The 13,028-nt window shown below is 41.7% G+C and overlaps 1 protein-coding gene across 4 annotated transcripts in view; it reads right to left on the bottom strand.

Moving 5' to 3' along the window:
- The window catches only part of LOC118795152 (4-aminobutyrate aminotransferase, mitochondrial-like), a 33,685-nt gene extending 23,290 nt beyond the window's left edge, over positions 1 to 10,395 (bottom strand). The window contains exon 1 of one of the 4 annotated variants that reach the window (XM_036553529.1): positions 10,240 to 10,395. The gene's annotated coding sequence lies outside the window, so the exon portion shown is untranslated. The other 3 variants (XM_036553531.1, XM_036553530.1, XM_036553532.1) reach the window with 3 other exon arrangements.
- Between the last annotated feature and the right edge of the window lie 2,633 nt (positions 10,396 to 13,028).

Below are 13,028 nucleotides of genomic sequence, written 5' to 3'. Positions count from 1 at the left end.
CAGGAGCACAAAATCATCTGGTGAGAGCCACTCATGGTATCATGAGTGCCATTATTGATTCAGTTTATTTCTGAATGCACAGTAAATGTGTGCACATGTACTTCGACTGTACTAATACAACCACACCAGATGCTCATAGGAAGAATGCACAATTACACTGACTATATTGTGAAATTTCTGTCTCGGCTGCTGTGCAGCGGTCTGAGTTCTGTAGTTTCTCTTAGCAGACAGTGGATTCACGTCATTATGCATATGTGAACACTGTTTGTAAACATGGCAGTAGAGTGAACACCTGTGTGTGTGTGTGTGTGTGTGTGTGTGTGTGTGTGTGTGTGTGTGTGTGTGTGTGTGTGTGTGTGTGTGTGTGTGTGTGCGCGCGAGTGAGTGTGCGAGCAGCCTACCAGGAATCGAGCAGGAATCATAACTCAAAATCCGATCATGTTGTCAACATTCCATGAATGCAGAGGCTATAGGCAGCTCACCCGGATTAAGCACTGCATGTCTGAGGATTATATCCCTAGCGTGTATGTACATGTGTGTGGCTGCTACTACCATGGTTCTGCTAACGAACACTGTTTACAGTACATCACAAACTGAATTCAAAATCTAAACAATAAAAATCTCTATCTGATTACACAACCAACTGCCACTGCAAGATGCCATGGCAACAAAATCCATACAGTCCACGTTATGAAAGCTCAAAACAGCTTCTGTTTGCATGACAGGTCATAGGGACTATACGTTCTAGGCCATAGCAGGACAATGCTATACGAGGGACTAACACCACACTCAAATGAACCGAAAACCGGCAGTAACATGATTGGGGGGGGGGGGGGGGGGGGGTCGTTTCTCAGCCGCCGCGGGGCTTCATTTGAATTCGTTAGATCTGGTTGTCTGAAGACATCACGTAAGCCCCCGAGCCTCTCGCACGGTCTGCGCTGGCAGGCGGCGCGGCATCTCTTTTCGAGTGCAGGAAGCAGAAATGTCACCGCCACTTCCCTTCTGCTCCGCTTCTGGGGAGCGCTTACATAATCTGGGCGGCGGGAGCAGGAATATTCCAGACGTCGTCTTTGGAAACGCGGAGCCCCCATCCGGACATCAGCCCGACCGGATAGAACTGGTTCTCGAAAGAAGCGTTACGCAAGCCTGATTCTCATATGCCTCCGGGAATACACCAACAAAATAGGTTAAATTGGAAGGGGCCCCTGAAAACAAGATAAGCACCCGATTGATTGATGGGTCTATTTTCAATTAGGAGTAGAAAGCTCCACAGTTATCAAGACATTAACAGACAAATAATCAGCAAGGGGCTATTCAGCAAAATCAGTTTTTAATAAACTTTCACAGTTAAATGCTATCATTTAACTGTAGGGATTTTTCAGCTCATGTCTGTGCCTCTGCATTCTAACTGTGCAAGCCTACAAATGAAGTTATTGGCTGGAGATGAGTTTAACACTTGCTGCCAAAAAAAAAAACTGCCAAGCTACATTCTTATGTTCATAATCTTTTCTTGATAATTGCATTTGCACATTTTATGTTCCCATCAAATACTACCAGCTAAATGTCAGCAAAATTGATAGTGTAAGTGACGACTACTGAACAGAACATGTTTTTTGTAGTTTTACTGTTTCATAAACGAGCATATGACATATATCACAATCTGTGATGTATCTGCCGCATTCCCGTCCGCAGCTGCGTCTCTCTGTTGTTACAAAACACTCCAACTGTTACAAAACCCAGCTACTCATTATTCATCGGGAGTATCAGTCGAAAGTATCCAGGACAGCGCTGGGAAACGTTTAACTGTGAGCAGCCCAGATATGGAAGATTAAACATATAGCGCATAGCTTCATCATCACCTCGTAAATCTCTTCGTTATCTTTATCTGCAGCCTAAGGGAGACATAAAAATCATGCAGGGAGCAAAATTTCAAATTCCTATGGAATCATTCTATTGAGGGGCTGTCGACTGTCTCTTTTTTCACCCTACAGGAAAACCAGGGACAAAACGCAGCCTCCTCCCCACGGGAATAGCTCTTTTTAAGGCTATTAAAATGCTAATCACTTTGGCGTTATGCAACCCGATCCAGCCAAGGCTCGAATCTCCAGGGGTCCATTTTAGGGAATTGTTTCAGAACGTTGCGCATATGGACATGGTCGTAACGGATTAACACAATCGAAGCTGCACCGTTATTGTCGGTGACGTGTACATCCACATCTGAGAGATTTCATTTTCCAGGAACTGGTGGGAAAAATGTACGCACAGCTCCCTAACACATGCTCAGTGACCGCATATCAACAATTGTGCACCGATTGCTCGACGACAAATGACTCGCCTGACCTGCAATAATAAAACCTCATTAATCACAGTTGCACATTTCTTTCAGCATTCGACAATTTTTACTCACACTAAGTCATACGCCGTGATATACTAACCTACATTTTCAAAAAGCCACATATGATCAAATTCAGAATGAGGACAAGACTTGAACAATGCCAGTCAGAACACTAACAGGTTAAAGCCTCACCAGATATTAAATTCGTAAATGTAAATGGCAGCCGGGTCCTTTGGGTTTAAGGAATAAATAGCTTTACTTACAGGGACCATTTCAAGGTGTTGTTATGAAAATCTTTGTCCTTTTAATTACAGTGGGCAAACTGAGAATTTATATTAGTACTTTGATCTAATTTTATTTCTATGTTCCCTTTAATACCATAGACTCCTGATACTCAAATGTTTTCTTTTACTTCACTTGGGGCAGTTGATCGAGCTTTCATTCCACCTGATTTACTTGTTTCTCTTACAAGCATACTCTGGTTAAGTGCACAACAACACAAAAATCCAGAGTACATACAATTATCAGGAGTCAAGTGTACTCAGGGAGAGCCGTTGCCATTCAAAATAACTCTCCACACAGCACTGAATACGATTTTCTTGAAGGCTTGTCAACATTGTTACTGCAGCTCTGTATTGATGTGTTCACCGCAAGCGAACTGGCCATATTCTGGAACAAAATCCCCTTAAGAAAAACCATACAAACACAGGCTCACATTAGTATATATTAGCAGTCTAAAGCCAAGGCAGTCATGTTATCCTTCACTTAGAGCAAATGGCTGAATGCAGGATAGTAAACAACGGAATTGAACCAGCTGCCCTCCCAAATTAAAAAATAATAAAAAAATAAACATCCACAGTGCCCGTTTATGACAGGCCGTTTATGTGAACACAGTGCTCCTTCCTGTCTGTCCATGTTCTTACAGTGAGGTTCAGATACAGAGGGTTATGTCACCCTGATTAAAAAAACAGCTTTTTATCTGTTGTCCTAGCAACAGCAGAGTGCCACTGAATGTATCCTACAGAGAACAGAGTCTCGTTCGGGGGGATAAAAGGGGAGGTTAGGCTTTTCCAAGTACTGATGGGCAAATACCGGCCTTCCGTCACCAAGGTAACCACTGGAGCAACACAAACAGTACAAAAGCCTGATTATAATCACCAGCCGGCACCCCCCCCCCAGAATTTTGTGTTAAAACTTCGCTTTTTGATTTCTGATTGTGCTCCGAGCATGATTTAATGGCATGCCTAATTGCGCCTAACTGTTTACGCTGTGGCACAGGTATAAGTTAGCAGCTATGACCTATAATTTCAACTGTCTAATTTTCCACCAACAGGCAAGTACATAAGGAATCAAAAAATCACGCAGATCTACAACACGCTCTCTATTCACACGAATCTACTCATGGTGCATGCAGCATCATCAGAAGTATATCGGTCATGCGGTTAAAATGAACGTAATTTAAAGGCAAGGTGCCTCAAACTGGAAACTGGACTTGACAGGGACCTGATTCAGGAGAGTGTAGGAGAAGATGATTCATTCCAACATAATAAATGTTACCACACAGACAGAACCCACTGATTATTTGGAATAGAGAGCAGAGTCAGTGCTGTAACGGTATTAGTTTGGGATCCATTCATTTCTCTATCACAGTCAAATATTTAGCAGTCCTGATTAGGCCTGACCCCTTCCTTATGCAAATTAGATTTTCTTACTTTTTTATTTCAGAAACTGCTCTTTACATATTTGTGAACAATTTTTTCTTGAGTAGACAAACTAATGGAGCTAAAAAAGTGGGCTGTCTCACCACAAAAATCTTAATTCCTTTACCCACGCCACAGTTTATCTTACTTGAACTATGTAAACAGGGTTAAACAAATAGACTCAGCGTAAAATCTACATAGGTAAATCTGTATTAATCATCTTAGTGTAGCTGTTTGAAAATAAAATGCATTTGGAAATGAATTTCAAATGTTATTCCAGAGGGCTGGACTTTTTTTTTTTGGTCAAATGTTCTAAAAGGGTAATTTCACAGAAGAACTGGAATTTGCACTTTCTGTGTGGGTGGAGATGACATAATGAGTTTGGAGAACCGTCCACAGAGTCTAATTGGCAGACAGGCTAGAACACAGGCCACAGATCCGAGAGCCAAACAACAGCTTCTGACAGCTCAAACATTGCTGAAATTTGTTCCTTAACCCTAAACATTTAGTGCAAAAGATTTAAGGGAAAAGTAAATGAACATGAAAAATCATCATAAAATCAAAGTGAACCTCCCCTAAGACCAGCAAAAGGTCAGTGCATATCAGGACATTATTGTAAAAGGCAGAAGACGGCAGTCAGCCGTGACTGGAGTCAACCAAGCTTGTTATTACTTGAGCAATAGAACAGAAGAACACCGAATTAGCAGGCCTAATTCAATCAGAGAAGATGTTTTTTTTTTTTGCTTATTTCCCTGTCCCAGTTGTTTGTTAATAACAAGAAACCGTAAATGAAAACCAATTATGTTTCTTAAAATATTTGTTCTAGTTGATAACAGTATCAAGAACATTCACAGCAGTTTTTCTACAGATAATACTGCAATAAAAATGGTTCTTACAATGCTATGATTTACCAGCAGAAAAAACTCCCAGTGAAGGGTCCTGTAAGTGCTACATAAAACATAGCTTCGCCCCCTTCTTCCTTCCCGTTTCGCCCTTAGAAAGGGTTTCAGAGGCCTGAGGGAACATTCCACTGAACATTCCTAACTAACCTGCACATTTATCAAGTATGTGACCTACCTCTGCATCTCTCTGCAGGTGCAGTTGGCCTGCATGGTCAAAAGGGGTTGTGCTGTTGGTGTGGCTGGCTGGGGAAGACACATACACTAGCATGTGTCCAATTATGGCAGCTACTGGGGGTATATGATGACAAAGATGGTAATTTTTTTGCTACAAAGCAATGAATGTGTCTTTTGGTTGCAGTAACTAGGTCACAGCCACTTCTTTCCCATGCACAGAAAGAGTGGAAAAAAGGAGGGGGGGGGGGGCGGGCACTGGGCTATAAGTGTGCTTCAAGAATGGTGTAGATTAGACAAAAAATGACACCTGCTTGAGCGTGTTCATGTTGTCTCCAAGTACATGTTTTACAATAAACTGCATCAATTGAGCAGCTTGAATCTACATTTACATTTATTCATTTGGCAGACGCTTTTACTTACATAGGTTACAGTTCTTTACAATGTTATCCATTTATACAGCTGGATATTTACTGAGGCAATTGTCGGTTAAGTACCTTACCTTACAGCAGTGGCTCAGTGGGGATCGAACTGGCAACCTTTCGGTTACGAGTCCTGTTCCTTAACCACTATGCTACACTGCCGCCCTGAATCTGAAAAAGTATCGTTGCCCAAGTTCCTGACTCTCCCCATTCACTAAAGCTGGGGCAAATTTTTTTTCCCTACCAATACCACCCTCAAAATATATGCATCAGCCGACACAGACCACTGTGGGCTGCGCCACAGCCAGACTGCAGATACCATTCCAGCAGATATGTAGGCACATGTGTGCCCTTGATGCAAATCTGAATTAGGCAAACACGCTTTCTGGGGAGGTTTGCCTTGCAAAACATGTGCTCAGACATTATCTTTGGGTGTCCATCTTCTCCAGCCTTTGCATCTTTTGTGACAACAACAGACTGAGTCACTGCAGTCACTATGGTGATAATTGGTGTGACAACGCTGGGCCATGAAAGTGATTCACTGTGATTACAGAGACCTCCATCCTTTCGCATGGGAGTACCACTCTGTGCATGATAGTGGTTTTCCTGCAAAGTAGGGTCAAGGAGAAATGAGGAATAAAACAAAGATAGACAACAGAAGTTCACCAATGTATCTTGTTCATGTTTACATGTTATTGTGTTTGTGAGGCTAGACAGGACAATGTCACAGACATGCGGGTCATGAATAATTCACACTTTTCCATGTACATCATAGAGAGCAGAGCACCTGTGGAAATATCTCCTGCATTACAATAAACACAGTGATCAATGTGCCAGGTAAGAAGTAAGACAAGGCAACTCTAGCAACCCAACTGTCCATTCTCTTTAACACAAGCAAACTGAGAACTCAGACTGGAAATGAAAACCATTTTAAGTTCACATACTGTTTATAAAACCGATTTGCAACTGAAATGGAATTTGATTCAAGATGAACTATTAATCTTTCTGTATCGAGAAGATGCATCCAATGACACATACTGCCAATGACCAGCCCACATATTGATGAAAATCCCCTTTTTGCCTCTGCAGTCAACGCAAAGCAGAATAAAATTAAGCCTACATGTCATATTTGAAACATTAGAAATACAGTAAAAGTCTTTCATCTGGAATAACAGGAGTGAGTTTAAACTGGTGATTAAAGTGGCGGTCCAACTAGAACTACTTAGAATCTTTAATGTTTCAATACGTTTTAATCCACAATGGCAAATCTATGGATGAAATGTATCACAGGGGAAAAAAACCTTTTCAGCCTAAATGTCTTTTGATCGTTTTCCAGCAATTAAAATGTAAAAGAGTATTTAGTGAGTGAACAAAAAATGTAAAACTAAAAAAAAATGACTAAGATCAGTGCAAATGTACTCACAAAGGAAAGACGTTTCATACCAACACACATGTCCCTGTTCTGTGGGACTTCATCAACAGCCTGCTACGGCTGTTATGCACCTCTGGACACCTCTGAAGTTGCCATATAGATACTCTGCATCACTCATGTCCTGTATTTTCAGCTATCTTAACTACAGGCCACTATATTTTTCCTCCCTTCACCCAAAAAATACTTTGCTTTAGTTCAGGTTGCAGTGTGGTGTTAGAACTGAATTTGGGCCTCTGAGCTCAGCTACCTCCAAACTAACTTGCAATTATGTGAAATCACCCCTTCATTTTAGATGCAGGAGGCAACGCCTTATAGAGGAGTAACATTTTTATATCCTTCAAGCAAATATGGCCAAATGTTACTCTCAGTATTCCTTTTTCCTGGTACTGTACCATCTGAAATTTGTACAATTTACGGGCTACCGTTTTGGCCAGGTTTCCATTGTAAGAGAGATCTTAAGTCTCAATTAATTGCTCACAAAGGAGCCATTTATTAGTGTCAGTTCTTATAAGACATTTGCATTTATATACTAGCGTTCAGCTGCTTTGTTTTCTACCTGGAAATTCGCTGGAATAGCAAAGGGCCTATGCACTGGGTATGGTTAACAGCACCTGACTGGAGCTACTGCGAGCCTGTGGTGACTCGTTTGACTGACAGGTGCTGTCATTTTGTTAAGGGTGTGGGTCTGCCATTCACCCTGAAGGGTGCATTCCAACACAAGCACAGCTTTTCGTGTTTTCAAATACAACTAACGCCTATCCCAAGATAATTCATTGCACTGCATCAGACACAATGCCTTTACATCAACCAAGTAACTTGTGTCTGCCTTATGAGATGCTAGAGGGTGCTAATGAGTGGAGTGATGAGGAGACCCTGGCTGAGGTAACCCCCGCCCCCCCCTTCCCCAAATGGAAGGAAGCTAACTGTGTTCCGCTGCTGCAGGCTGCAGGCTGCTGGCTGACGACACAACCCAGACTCAAACTTGTTGTTGTCTTGTGAACAAAAGCAGACGTCTTGACAGGCACCAACACTATGACTGCAAACTCCAAATCCAGCTGCTAGTACAGATAATGTGTATAAATACACATAACAATAACATATAAATAGTGATGTTCGTTAAGAACAAAATCATAACAAATGCTTTCCTTGCAGTGGATCTTAGATCTTTGATCCCTTATATCAAACTATTACAAAGTATGGTGCACTTTAGGGGTGTTTGAAATCATATTACAAGATTCTTCCAGGCATGAATATGGGAAAATAAATATATTGTAACATTTACAATTACAAGTAAGAAGGATATATAAATGTTTCAACCCCCCAAACTGTTGTTTTTACCTCTTTTGGGGGGATCCAAGTCTTAATTTGGGGGGTCAGATCCTCCACCCCCCCGTAATTCGAACCCTGCACATGTGGTCACACCGACATTCACACCTATTTTATGTTGGGGAGTCCTAAGACTTTAGGTAGGATAGTATGTCTCTACTCTGGTTGGCTGAAAGGACTATGGTCCTACAGTGTAAATGTTTGGTCAGAGTGCAAAGTGTGTGGGCCACCCTATAGACGTAATGGCATCACATCCTGACTTGACTTCTATAGATCAAGTTTTACACAACTTGTGACAGAAGTGCTGATGCAAAGTGAAGTTCAAGAGCAATTCCTGGGAGTACTGGACAAACTGTGGACTTCACCTTCCATTGACAAAGTTGTGCAACTTCTGCCCACTGAACTCACTTCTTGCACCACTCGCATCCAACTAATTTAACGTGGGCTGTTTGCAGCTAACAACCACAACATTATAGAGACAAAATCCTTGGTTGGTAGCGACCCTGCAAAACCAAAACCAAAACCAATACACACTTTATTCCTTCCTAGACCTAGCTGTGTTGCGTCGCCGTTATTAACAAAATGTCTCAAATTCGATTCGGTTTCCGTTGCATTGGTCTCCTCTCCTTGTCTACCCCAAGCCACACAACAGTCATCGCTTGTACGTTAATTACACACACAATAAAATTAATTTCACTCAAAAGTACAAAGGCAATCAGACAGAAGCACAAGGCGATGTGTTGCTGTTTTGGCTCCGCATAATACGCCGGGTAATGTCGCATGCGTCTCACAATTGGCTCGCACCGCAGCGTTTCGTAACTTATCTAGTAGCCCCCTAAACACTTGCCCTGCGAGTCGATGTTGCATTCCCACATTTAAATCTACGATCCGGTCGATGCCGCTTTCAGCTTCCATTTCATTAATTGCGTTCCTTATCGCTAGCCAGTTATGCTGTGCTCTTAACATGACCGTGAGAAAAAGTTTGTCAAGACTCTGCACGGGTGCTGCAGGACACTTATATATGTAGCTGCTACCGTTTGCTCAAAGTGAAAAAAAAATCAGCTTCGCGTTTTCCTTCAGGTTTCTTCGAACGCACTAGCTAGCTTGTAAAACAAACGTATTCTAGCCAAATAAATGACCTGGGTACTGCATGTCACATGTGTAGGTTTATTCGGTTTGGGAAGGGTACTGTACCTCCACCGTCTAACGGTAAATAGATGGCTAACGTTAATAAGCCGTGTAACATCACATCACTACGATTCTGGTGGATAGAGCCGAAATTAGAAATCTGGTGTAACGTGGAAAACTGCGCGCGCAGTTCGCATCACCAACCTCGAAAACAAAAATAAATTTATCTTGTAAGCTGGCCACCTACCTTAACTCAGCATATTTGCTAGCTAACGTTGGCTACTTCTAACCTCACCAAATGCCTTGGCTACCACATACAAGCTAGCTGAGCTAATTGCGTTGCACTGTACTGTTGCGACACACACCAGCAAGAAGGAACCGGTTCCGACTGGATCTGGCTAGCTGGATGATATGTACGACAGGACTCTGAGGCAGCGGACCGTCTAGACGCTTACAGGCAGCTGCCTTGCGTTAGGAAGTTGCGTATCGGTCAGATGCCTTACATGTTACAATGCACAGGACGCACAGCTAGCGATGACATTTCATAGTATTCTTTGCGCAGCTTAGCGAGCTACCCAGACTGCATAAAATGTAGCTACCTAGTTTTCTGCAATGCAAAAACAGCAACACTCTTACCCATCACAGCAGTATTAGCTGGAGAATGCACAAACCTGACGAAAGCGGTTAACTGTCAGCGCTCGTTGCAAAACACCCTTTACCTTTGATACCGTGCCGATTTCAGTCCTCAGCGAGGACGCATTTGCACGCTTGCGGGTTGTTCTGCCGACTGCAAACGGGAACTGTGCACAAATATAAGACTCACCGCTTCGTAGATGCACCTTAGTTTGTCTCCGGTGGGCTGCTTGATAGCCGGGCGAGAAACGTTCAGTCTCACTCAGTGCCGCAAATTTGCTTGAGAGCACAGAACTGACTTAGAAGCATCAGCTGGAAGCTGGCCTCTTTCCTGAAAAGGAGGGCTTTGGGGACGAGCGCTGTTTTTTCTAGCCAATGGGATGGAATAGCAACGAAATCGATAGGTGAAGCCCACTCCTACACTTCAGGCTGTGATGAAAGCACAAGGAATGGCTGGGTAGGAATTACCTAAGATCCTAAGATCTTAGGTAACCTAAGATTTCCAAAGATCATCCAGAAATACTGCTCTTTGTCAGCAAATGATATTATTATGACATGTTAGCACGGGGTAATTTAAAAGGAAAATGGGCATTTTAAAACCACCCAAGTAAAGAACGAAAAAAAAACCAACTAAAAGGTTTTCCTCCGTAGATTACTGACTAACCTGATGTGACCCCTGGTCTACACGACACAAATGTCGACGCATAGGTCTGCATTGAGGACTGGTGTTCAGTTATACGGAATTAATACAATTAAATGAGAAACTATCCAACAGAGAAACGTGAACAGTAGATTTTAAAACCTCCCGACCAACTTGACCATCAGCCTGCATTAGCAAAAAACTGCAAAGAACGCTCTTCGTTGTTTTCACGAAACTGATTTATAACGACATATCATGATCACAGTTTTGCCTTAAAGAAAGCCAACCCTAATCGCTATAATTCGCAAGTATAAAATACAACAGCAAGTCATTTCACAACTTAAAATGCTTGGTGTCCTGGTTATGCAACTGACCCTACCATTACGTTTCATGTTCGAATCCCAGGTGGGCATTTGCTTTTGTACCCATGGGTGGACAACTTGACAACTGTATACAACTGTATATATACTTACACAGTATCGAGCATAATATTTAATTAATTAAAGAGATCGTAAATACGTTTTAGCTGTTAGAAAACACCTCAGACGAGTAGCTGCAAAACTTGAGATGGGTAATTAAAAAAAAATCATTGCAGTAACATTTGTGCGAAAATGCAAATGTTTCATTTTAAACCCTCGCGTAAGTGAGATTAAAACAATTTCCGCACACAATTTAACCTCTGTGACCCCATCAATCGGTTAACTATATGTTTCATGAATACCACATTCAATGAGCAATAAGCTTTTTCTTCACATTATGGCAATATTAGCACACATATTACGCAATAGTTTTACTACGAGTCTGTCTTTCAGGCAAAATAGTCCGCAAAGTACTGGCAGTGAGACAAAATCCTCACTGCCAGTACTTTATTACTGACCCGATATACCCAGAGCAAACTGGTTTCGTGAAGGACAACACCCGGACTATGGCCTATGGGGAATGACCCTTTCTTGACAAAAGTACTATGACACAAAAAGTACGATACTACATGCCAAGAAACCGTTTGATAGGCTGCTGCCAGCCACGCCCCAGTTTGTATCATTGGGAGAAACGTTCATACGTTTATTGCAGCTGTTGTACGGGATAGGGCCATTGAGGGTCTTTAACAAAGACGGTAGAGGGGATTACAAGCCTTGAGCATATATATACGTGTGTCAATGTATTGAGAAAGTGAGTTATCTTAAGATTTGGAATTTAATATGACCTTTTTACATGAATCATTTACTTTTGCATTTTGCAATTTGCATTTTAGCCTTACAGCGTGTTGAATTACCAGCAATGCGGAAAATCTTAGAATCGTTCTTGATATATTCATCAATTTTCATCTGGTGTTCTTAGCAATAAAAAGCGCCCCTGCGCGCTAAATAGACTCCTTAGAGTAGAATGAAAGGAACGGCAATCTTTAAAAGTACGGATGCGATATGAAGTAATATGCTTGATTGGAAACATAGATGCTCGGATTGAAGATTTTACCCAAAGTGCGCGGCAAAAAAATGAACGATCAGGTTAACTCATACTAGCACCTGCGTGAATGACTTGAAAGGTTTAGGGTGCTACGTAGGAAGTTCTACTTAAAATGTTTCATGTTTTCTATTGTACCGGTGTGATTTAGAAAAGAAAATATTTCAGCCTGCACGCTCTCATCTTTTAAAAAGTCCTCTGGGGTCTGGGTTCCAGGATGTGAGGGAGTTCGATTAGGCGAAAAAACGAAGCAGTATATCAATTTCACATGGAAGTAACAGACCTACTAAACAAAAGCAAAAATTCTAGTGTGCGAAAACGGCTCCCTCTACTGGGAATTTCACTTGCGTAAGCGCTAAACCAGAGCTGGGCCTCCAAAATTGACTGTCCGTTGCTTCCGCCTTTGAAGAAAATCATAATGAGGACATAATTCAGAGACAAAATAAAAACAATATATAAACACTTTTGCAACATTCTTAAAGAAGAATGGTCTTCAAGTGAAACATATTTTTTCAATCGTTCCACATAAGATTAAAAAGCATTTGTATACTTGGATGAACGACTATGTGAAAAGAATCAGACTGGAATCTCTAATAGCAGTCGCAAGCAGGCAGGCAGTGAACGCTGGGGAGGCTACTAACTCAAATGTAATATCCAGTGTGGGTCACTGGAATTGTGTAAGGTGCATATGACCTGTAACAACTTCTAGTGGTGTTGTAAAACTTAATGGAAGTAAAGTTAATGTTCAACAATGGCCAGAACTCACACAAGTATTATTTTCTTTTACCTTTTGGGACAGACTGAGCACAGCCATTACAACAAAAATGTAACGCGTTATATATTCTCAAATGAAGGACAAATTCATTAATGAAATTATT

The sequence above is a fragment of the Megalops cyprinoides genome, chromosome 19 (assembly GCF_013368585.1).
Source record: "Megalops cyprinoides isolate fMegCyp1 chromosome 19, fMegCyp1.pri, whole genome shotgun sequence".
Lineage (NCBI taxonomy): Eukaryota > Metazoa > Chordata > Actinopteri > Elopiformes > Megalopidae > Megalops > Megalops cyprinoides.
Note: the sequence above shows the minus strand (reverse complement) of the source record. Positions and strands in the feature narration are given on the sequence as shown.